The following is a 9365-nucleotide window of genomic DNA, read 5'->3' on the forward strand; positions in this document are numbered from 1 at the left end:
ACTGCTCCTGCTGGTTTTCTTTCCATTCTCAGACTGTGGGTGGAAGTGTAAAACATTTTTTACCCATGCTGAAAGATTTCCATAATTCAGAAGCATTTAAAACAAAATTCTTGAGATTGTATTGAATTGAATTCTACATGTAGTGGTTAGTACTGCTGTCTCACAGTGCCAGGGACCCGGGTTCGATTCCCGGCTTGCATCACTGTCTTTGTGGAGTTTGCATGTTCTCCCCGTGTCTGCGTGGGTTTCCTCTGGTTGCTCTGGTTTCCTCCCACATTCTGAAAGACATGCTGGTTAGGTGCATTGACCCGAACAGGCGCCAGACTGTGGCAACTAGGGGAATTTCCCAATAACTTCATTGCAGTGTTAATGTAAGCCTTACTTGTGAGTAATAAATAAACTTTACTTTAAAATGTTTGCATTCTGAAGTGATACTTTGTTAAAGAAACATTTTAGAAGTGTTTAGAAGAACCATGGCTATTATAAAGGCACCATTAAGGTTGCAAGGCTTAAAAGAGATGAGAACAATCACCAAACCTGTCCTTTAAGAGCCTAAACGTTATGCACTGAAAACTACATTTCCAGTCAAGGCAACAAGACTTTGTATCATACATCATCAGGGTTTCCATTTTGAATATATTAGAATCCACAGGCGGAAAGCAAAAGAGATGAAAAAAGCTGGCGATCACACCTTACATTTGACTGTCACTCTGTGTCAGGGTGGGAACATTTAAAATAAAAACATTGGAAATAAAAATATCAGGATGTGGAGAATTAATAATTTGAACTAAAATGACATTTCCTTGCAAACAACTGACCAGAACACACTAAGGGTACCTGTTGTGTGTAGCTCTGCTCCCTGCTTCAGTTATAAAGAAGCATTCTTTATACCAGGAGTTCCTAGAATGGGGTCCGTGGACCCCCAGAGATCAATGAAGGGATATGGCCTCATCAACTCCCATACAATTGCAGGCCACATACCATTTGCCTTCTTTACTGCCTGCTGTACCTGTGTGCTTACTTTCAGCGACTGATGCATGAAGACAACAAGTTTTCACTGAGTATCTACCTCTCTCATTTTACACCCATCTAAATAATAATGTCTTCCTATTATTGCGGATAACCTCACATTTATCCACAATTATACTGCATCTGCCATGCATATGCCCATACACTCAGCCTGTCCAAATCATGCTGAAGCATCTCTGCACAACTCACCCTCCCACCCAACTTTGTATCGTCTGCAAACTTGAAAATAATACATTTAATTCCCTCGCCCAATCATTAATATATAATGTGAGTAATTGGGAACCCAGCACAGATCCCTGTGGTACCCCATTAGTCATGCCCGCCAAGTGGAAAAAAACCCATTTATGCCAACTCTTTGCTTCCTAGCTGCTAACCAGCTTTCTATCCATCTCAAGACACTATCTTTACACTAACTTTATATAGTAGTCTGCTATGTGAGACCTTGTTGAAAGGCTTCTGAAAGTCTAAATAAACCACATCCACCGGTTCTCCTTCGTCAACTTTACTAATTATATCCTCAAAGAATTCCAATAGATTTGTCAAGCATGATTTCCCCTCTGTTGACTTCGTTTGATTATACCACTGCTTTCCAAATGCTGAGCTATGAAATCCTTGATAATGGACTCTAGCAACTTCCCCAGTACTGACATTAGTTGAGAGAGAGTGTGAGGGAGAGAGGTGTGTGTGTGTGAATGCAAGAGAGACATCATTGCTTGTGAATCTGAGAGAGACATGAGTATGTGAACGTGAGAGAAAGATGTGTTTGTGAATGAGAGAGATATGAGTGTTTGTTTGAATTTAAGAGAGAGACATGAGCGTGTGTGAATATGAGAGAGAGCTTGAGTGTTTGTGAGAGAGAGCTGCATGTGTCTGATATCAGAATCAGCCTTCCAGCATCATTCTTTCCATTACAAATGACAAAGGGTAAGACATATATTTTTAATCAGGTTACTTTGTAATTATTACCATATTAACATATGCATATAGCTGGAAAGGATTTGTTAACTTTTGATTTCTGTGTTCACAACTATTTCGTGGCAAAAAAAGGGGTGTCGGTATTATAAGAATGCTTGTCGTTCCCTGATGCACTTGGTAGGTCAAGAGGGATTCCGCAACTTGAAAAGTTTGGAAAGCCTTGATCTACATGACACTTTGGAAATGTTTCTTTAACAAATTGCCACCACTGAATGCAAATGTTTTATATATGTGAAAAATTTGCAGACTGGGGATATTATTCAAAATACATTCAAGTTAATGTAATCCGTACTCTCATGACTTTATACAGCAAAGGTAGTTTGAATATTTCAGTCAATCTGCTATGGCATTACACACTGTGAATAAATTTCCATAAACAAGTCAAAACAGGGTGTAACTGGACCAGTGGAGAATACCAAAAATCGTCCATATTTTGAAGTCATCCTAGCATCCATATTTTATATTACTCTTAGCATAGAACCCCTACAATGCAGAGGCGCATGAGGGAGGAACTGACAAAAATCGACTGGAAGCAGAGCCTAATGGGAAAGACAGTAGAACAGCAATGGCAGGAGTTTCTGGGAGTAATTGAGGACACAGTGCAGAGGTTCATCCCAAACAAAAGAAAGGTTATCAGAGGGGGGATTAGGCAGCCATGGCTGACAAAGGAAGTCAGGGAATGCATCAAGGCAAAAGAGAGAGCCTATAATGTGGCAAAGAGTAGTGGGAAGTCAGAAGATTGGGAAGGCTATAAAAACAAACAGAGGATAACAAAGAGAGAAATAAGGAAGGAGAGGATCAAATATGAAGGTAGGCTAGCCAGTAACATTAGGAATGATAGTAAAAGTTTCTTTAAATACATTAAAAACAAACGGGAGGCAAAAGTAGACATTGGGCCGCTCCAAAATGACGCTGGTAATCTAGTGATGGGAGACAAGGAAATAGCTGAGGAACTTAATAAGTACTTTGCGTCAGTCTTCACAGTAGAAGACATGAGTAATATCCCAACAATTCAGGAAAGTCAGGGGGCAGAGTTGAATATGGTTGCCATCACAAAGGAGAAAGTGCTAGAGAAACTAAAAGGTCTGAAAATTGATAAATCTCCGGGCCCAGATGGGCTACATCCTAGAGTTCTAAAGGAGATAGCTGAAGAAATAGTGGAGGCGTTAGTTATGATCTTTCAAAAGTCACTGGAGTCAGGGAAAGTCCCAGAGGATTGGAAAATCGCTGTTGTAACCCCACTGTTCAAGAAGGGAACAAGAAAAAAGATGGAAAATTATAGGCCAATTAGCCTAACCTCAGTTGTTGGCAAAATTCTAGAATCCATCGTTAAGGATGAGATTTCTAAATTCTTGGAAGTGCAGGGTCGGATTAAGACAAGTCAGCATGGATTTAGTAAGGGGAGGTCGTGCCTGACAAACCTGTTAGAGTTCTTTGAAGAGATAACAAATAGGTTAGACCAAGGAGAGCCAATGGATGTTATCTATCTTGACTTCCAAAAGGCCTTTGACAAGGTGCCTCACGGGAGACTGCTGAGTAAAATAAGGGCCCATGGTATTCGAGGCAAGGTACTAACATGGATTGACGATTGGCTGTCAGACAGAAGGCAGAGAGTTGGGATAAAAGGTTCTTTCTCAGAATGGCAACCGGTGACAAGTGGTGTCCCGCAGGGTTCAGTGTTGGGGCCACAGCTGTTCTCTTTATATATTAACGATCTAGATGACGGGACTGGGAGCATTCTGGCCAAGTTTGCCGATGATACAAAGATAGGTGGAGGGGCAGGTAGTATTGAGGAGGTGGGGAGGCTGCAGAAAGATTTAGACAGTTTAGGAGAGTGGTCCAAGAAGTGGCTGATGAAATTCAACGTGGGCAAGTGCGAGGTCGTACACTTTGGAAAAAAGAATAGAGGCATGGACTATTTTCTAAACGGTGACAAAATTCATAATGCTAAAGTGCAAAGGGACTTGGGAGTCCTAGTCCAGGATTCTCTAAAGGTAAACTTGCAGGTTGAGTCCGTAATTAAGAAAGCAAATGTAATGTTGTCATTTATCTCAAGAGGCTTGGAATACAAAAGCAGGGATGTACTTCTGAGGCTTTATAAAGCACTGGTTAGGCCCCATTTGGAGTACTGTGAGCAATTTTGGGCCCCACACCTCAGGAAGGACATACTGGCACTGGAGCGGGTCCAGCGGAGATTCACACGGATGATCCCAGGAATGGTAGGCCTGACATACGATGAACGTCTGAGGATCGTGGGATTATATTCATTGGAGTTTAGGAGGTTGAGGGGAGATCTGATAGAAACTTACAAGATAATGAACGGCTTAGATAGGATGGACGTAGGGAAGTTGTTTCCATTAACAGGGGAGACTAGGACGCGGGGGCACAGCCTTAGAATAAAAGGGAGTCACTTTAGAACAGAGATGAGGAGAAATTTCTTCAGCCAGAGAGTGGTGGGTCTGTGGAATTCATTGCCACAGAGGGCTGTGGAGGCCGAGACGTTGAGCGTCTTCAAGACAGAAATTGATAAATTCTTGATTTCTCGAGGAATTAAGGGCTATGGGGAGAGAGCGGGTAAATGGAGTTGAAATCAACCATGATTGAATGGTGGAGTGGACTCGATGGGCCGAATGGCCTTACTTCCGCTCCTATGTCTTATGGTCTAAGAAGGCCATTTGACCATGGATAATCCACCTAAACTACACATCTTGGGACACCAATGGGCAATTTAGCATGGCCAACCCACCTAATCTACACATCTTGGGACACCAAGGGGCAAGTTAGCATGGCCAATCCACCTAACCTCCACATCTTGGGACACCAAGGGGCAATTTAGCATGGCCAATCCACATAACTTGCATATCTTTGGACTTACCTTCCCCCCAATTTTATTTCCTCCAATAAACATTGAAATGATTGTAAATGAAGCAGCCAATTTGCAATTATGAGTTTACCACCCAGGCCCAAAGTGAAAACTACCCCAAAATTATTACTCCACCAGTCTGATCTTTGACAGAGAATGTATGCATGTTCGTGTTCAATGGAAACATCTGAAATCATAACAATATTCAAAAGGCAGCATTCTGATTCAGAAATCATTAACTATATTGCAACCATAACTTGGCTCCATCTCAACAGCTACCCTTTTAGCTCTGAGGTACTTCAGTTAGACCAGAAGGATCAAAGACATTAACAAATCTCATAAACACACCATTTGAGAGGAGGCAAAAAGAGATCTGGATTTAGTCTTTTTAGGCAGTCTCTTGTGGATCAAGAATGACTTGCTTCTGCTCTGGTTCAATAGATTCTGAGATGACTGATAAATCCAATGTGTAAACTACAGACCCTACCACAAGCAGGATAAGTGGTGCTTGAAGAGTTGGCTAGATGAGCTGTTGAAGTTTATGTGGTCTGTCCAATAAGACCAGAAGAAATAGGAACAGGAGTAGGCCGTTTGGCCCATTGGGCCTGCTCCACCAAAAGGATCATGGCTGATCCAACATTCCTTTGTGCCATTTCCCCATAATCCTTGATTCCCTTACTGATCAAAAATCTACTTCAGTCTTAAATATGCACAATGACCCTTTCCCCACAGCTTTGTATGCCAAAGACTCAAAACCCTCTGAGAGAAGAAATTCTTCCTCATTTTCGTCTTAAATTGGCACCCCTTTATCCTGATACTACATTGTGGTGATATAAACAGGGCCTAGTTTTAAGGCTGATAAAATTGGATATCCTAAATTAAAGAATTGGGCATATTAAAATCAAACACAGTCAAACCTCGGGCAGGCCAATTGTACAAATATGTCTGGGCCTGATCCATCAACCACCCATCAAAGGTTGTCGCACTCTACTGATACTTAACAGGAGATCATTGCACCTCATTGAAATGCACCGGCCTATTGTTAGAAGCCCAGATCGGGCCAGACTTTCTGTCACCGGAAGCTCCTGCAGTTACATGTAAGCAACAACATGGAGATGGACACCTGGGAGGCAGACCCTGGTGTCCTGTCAGGCAGACATCAAAAAATCCACTGGGTATTGGAACCCCCTCCTGGGACCTCATTGGCCGGAAGCCAGAGAATTTCTGGAAAGGCAAGCAGGCAGGGGGATAAAGGAACACATTTTCAGACACACCAGCAGTGAAGACTCGATGAGGGAGATGACCTTGACCATTCGGAAGACTGACCAGAGGAGGAAGGAAGGAAGAAGCTGCCATCAAGACTCACCTTCGTGACGATGGACCAGAGGGACTCAGAGAATCGAGCCTGCAGTTTAACCAAACCATCTTTGCGGGTAGTATACTTGAATCTGGGGTATCCTCTTGTTTTATGTGGGTAATTTAAGAGTTAATAGTGTTATTATTAATAAACTTGTTGAACCTTTACTTGTGTTTGTCCTTTGTCCATCTTGCAAATAAGGACATCGGGGTAAAACCTAAGCAAACTGGTCAAAAGTATCTGAGAATTAACAGATACAACAACATGCTCTGGTCCAGGGCTCTCCCATGAGGGGGAACATCCTCTCAGCATTTACCATGTCGAGCCCTTTAAGAATCCTATGTTTCAATGAGATTGCTTCTCATTCTTCTAAATTCCAAGGAGCAGAGTCCCAACCTGTTTAACCTTTCCTCATAAGACAATCCCTCCATAATGTGGATCATCCTAGTGAACCTTCTCTGAACTGCCTACAATGAAAAAATATCTTTCCTTAAATTCCACTAGCCTTCCTGATTACCTGCTGCACCTGTGTTGAAGCTTTCTGCAGTTTTTCTCCATTTAAATAATAGCATCCTTTTGTTCTTCCTTCCAAGATGAACTTCACATTTTTGCACATTATACTTAATTTGTCAACATTTGGCCCACTTCCTTAATTTATCAATATTTCTTTATAAACTTTGTATCCCTCTCACAACTTGCCTTTCCACCTATTTTTGTGTTGTCTTCAAATTTGGCTACAGTGCATTCACTTCCTTCCTCCAAGTCATTAATATATAATGTAAATAGTTGGGGTTCCAGCACTGATCTCTTTGAAACCATACTGGTTACAAGTCACCAACCTGAAAAAGAACCCCTTATCCCCACTTGCTATCTCCAGCCCTTTCGTCAATTCTCTATCCAAGCCAATGTACTACCTCCAACACTATGGGCTCTTATCTTGTAACTAAACCTTGTGAGGTACCTTTTCAAACACCTTCTGGAAATTCAAATACAACGCATCTACCCATTATGGGCAGCACGGTAGCACAGTGGTTAGCACTGCTGCTTCACAGCTCCAGGGACCTAGGTTCGGATCCCGGCTCGGGTCGCTGTCTGTGTGGAGTTTGCACATTCTCCCTGTGTCTGCGTGGGTTTCCTCCGGGTGCTCCGGTTTCCTCCCACAGTCCAAAGATGTGCGGGCTAGGCTGATTGGCCAATCTAAATTGCCCCTTAGTGCCCTGGGATGCATAGGTTAGTGGGTAAATACGTAGTGATATGTGGATAGGGCCTGGGTGGGATTGTGGTGTCGGTGCAGACTCGATGGGCCGAATGGCCTCTTTCTGCACTGTAGGATTCTATGATTCCCCTCTATTCACTGATTGAGACTTTCTCAAAAAACTCAAATAAATTAGTCATGGAGCTATGCTGACTCTGCTTGATTAGATTATGGTTTTCCAAATCTGCTGCTATTACTTCCTTAATAATTGATTCCAGCAATAGATGTTGGGCTAATCGGCCTGTAGTTACCTGCTTTTTTCCTCCCTCCTTTTTTAATAGGGATGCCACATTGGCAGTTTTCCAATCCTCCGGTACTTCTCCAGTATCCAAGGATTCTTGGAAAATTACAGCCAATGCATCCACTATCTTGGTAGCTACTTCTTTTAGGATCCTAGGACGCAAGCCACCAGAGCCAGGGGACTTATCTGGCCCTGATTATTTTGACTGTGCCGCTGCATGTTTCCGACAAAGTCTCTTGGCATGGTTGGTGTCCTTCTAATGAACCTTCTACGTTTTGGTTGGCCACAGACTCCCCTAAGTCAGCAGGGATGCTTGATCTCTTCAGAGATGAATTGGGGACATCCCAAAAGTGTTTCTGTTCTCCTGGAAGTCTCATGCCACAACCAAGTTCTGAATACAGCAGTTACTTCAAGATTCTGATGTCGGGCATATGAACAATATGAATGATTCATGCCTCAATGCTGTAGATGTTTGCTTGGAAGACACCAATGTTGGACCACCTTCCTTGCCAGTAGATGTGGAGGTCTGCTGGTAGTTCTTCAGTGCTTTAAAGTTTCAACTATAGGCTGTCCAAGTCACCGAGCTCTAGTACTAGATGCTGGACACGCAATTTGATAATTTAGAGGGTGGAGGTGGTGAGTGGTGTGGTAGTGAAGTAGAACTAAACTAATATTTTGAAACTACTGCACCAGTTTGAAGTTTCAAGCTGTATTGCTCTCTCAGTTCTGGTCACCACAGTACTTGGGAAACAGCCAATTCCTGAAGGGATGCATCAAAGAATTATCCTAGTTATCAAAGGAAAGGAATTAAAACTAAAGGGAACCTTGGACATATATAGAATACTAAAGGGCACAGAGAAAATTCATCATGAGCATCAGTTCAATTTAAAACCCACAGGTGGGTTTTTCCAACTGGTGGGATCTTCAGATCCTGCCGACAACATATCCCTGCTCTGGGTTTCCCGACAGCATGGGAGTGGATTCACTGGGAAATCTCATTGACAGTGGCGGAACCAGAAGATCCCACCACCAGCCAATGGCAGGCAAACTTGTGCTGCCAAGAAACATGCCACGGGTGGGGTAGAGAATCCCACCCCACATATGTGATATTCAAAAGTTATCAACACCAAATCCCCCACCAATGTCCTGGGGTCACCATTGGCTAGAAATTGAACTGGACCAGCCCTATGAATACTGTAGATACAAAAAACAGGTCAGAGGCTGGGAATTCTGCAGCAAGTAACTCCGTTCCTGACTCCCCAATGCCTATCCCCTCCCCCCCTTCAGCGGCACAGTGCTTAGCACTGCTGCCTCACAGCTCCAGGGACCTGGATTCCGGGCTTGGGTCACTGCCTGTGCATTCCTCCCGTGTCTGCGTAGGTTTCCTCCCACGATCCAAAAATGTGTGGGTTAGATTGATTGGCTATGCTAAATTGCCCCTTAGTGTCCCAGGATGCATAGGTTGGAGGGATTAGCAGAGTAAGCATGTAGGGTGACAGGGATAGGGCCTGGGTGGGATTGTTGTTGGTGCAGACTCGATGGGATGAATGGCCTTCTTTTGCACTGTAGAGATTCTATGATTTCTAAAAACTAGAAATTAGGATGGAATGACTTTCCTGGATGACTACAGATCCAACAACACTCA

This window comes from Mustelus asterias, chromosome 3 (assembly GCF_964213995.1).
Source record: "Mustelus asterias chromosome 3, sMusAst1.hap1.1, whole genome shotgun sequence".
Lineage (NCBI taxonomy): Eukaryota > Metazoa > Chordata > Chondrichthyes > Carcharhiniformes > Triakidae > Mustelus > Mustelus asterias.